This window comes from Vollenhovia emeryi, unplaced genomic scaffold (assembly GCF_000949405.1).
Source record: "Vollenhovia emeryi isolate VEMERY1.0 unplaced genomic scaffold, V.emery_V1.0 DF939160.1, whole genome shotgun sequence".
In the NCBI taxonomy this organism is placed as follows: Eukaryota; Metazoa; Arthropoda; class Insecta; order Hymenoptera; family Formicidae; genus Vollenhovia; species Vollenhovia emeryi.
In genome coordinates this window covers 4014-5054 of record NW_011967206.1, presented here as the reverse complement: position 1 = coordinate 5054, position 1041 = coordinate 4014, and the positions used below count along the sequence as shown (strand labels likewise).

General features: G+C 31.1%; 1 pseudogene; it reads right to left on the bottom strand.

Annotated features, from left to right (window-relative positions):
* Positions 1–699, bottom strand: part of LOC105564673 — a 10436-nt pseudogene extending 9737 nt beyond the window's left edge.
* Positions 700–1041: the final 342 nt, after the last annotated feature.

The window sequence follows — 1041 nt, the reverse complement described above, 5'->3', positions numbered from 1 at the left end:
TGTGCCGTTTTGAACTCTCCCGATAAGCACAGTTATCGCCCATATAGTACAGAAGTTTTCAGTTATATTTTAGGAACGTTGCAACAATGCAGAGACATTTACGAAAACATTCAGTTATAATATTTTCCCGAAATAATTCAGCAACGTTGCAGAAATATTATAAAAATTATGGACATAACGGCCGGTATTCATAGTTAGATCTTTTATACTTAAGACCGTCTTATTTTTTTAAGTTTATCTTTAGATGCTTGAACATTTCACTGGCTATGTAGCAGCTATAAAATATGGTCTGACGATTAAATAACACGGTAACTCTATCGAATATTCACAAAAATGGCAACTTCACAATTTGGAAATACTTTACGTGATTGATCAGTTTCCACAGTATGTTTTATATTACGGTTACAGCAATTTGTGTTCGAAAGCGTCTCTCTGTATCTGGGCGAACTGTGCTGTGTAAGTTTGAACGTTTGCGATGTGTATATATATATTATTTAGTTATCTTAGTTTCATTAATAATTGTGATAACGACTGCAGGCATACCTTGTTTTAACGTGTTTCGCTTTATTGTTTTTCACAGATATTGCATACATATAGCAATTTTTGCAACAACATACTTATCTCGTGTCTCTACGTCATTTTTTTTACAATAAAATATTTTTTTATTAAGATACGTACATTATGACTGCCTGAAAAAATGATTTTATTGCACACTTAATGAACTATAGTAAACTCACTTCAATTCATTGTGCTTCGTACGTGTGTTTTAGTATACGTTTCGCAAATATTGCGCAGATATCGGCGCCAGTTTTCCAACAGCACGTGCTTATTTCATGTCTCTGTGTCACATTATTCTAGCCATAATCTTTTTTTAATTAATTAATATCTGTCAAAAACTATTTAATATGTATTATATATTTTTTACATATTTGATATTTTGTTTCTTCTATGTTTATTTTTTAAATTAATTTTTTCATTCTCCGTCATAAACTTGCTCGTGTTTAATTATAATTCAACTATTATGCACTTGCCGTGCGCTAG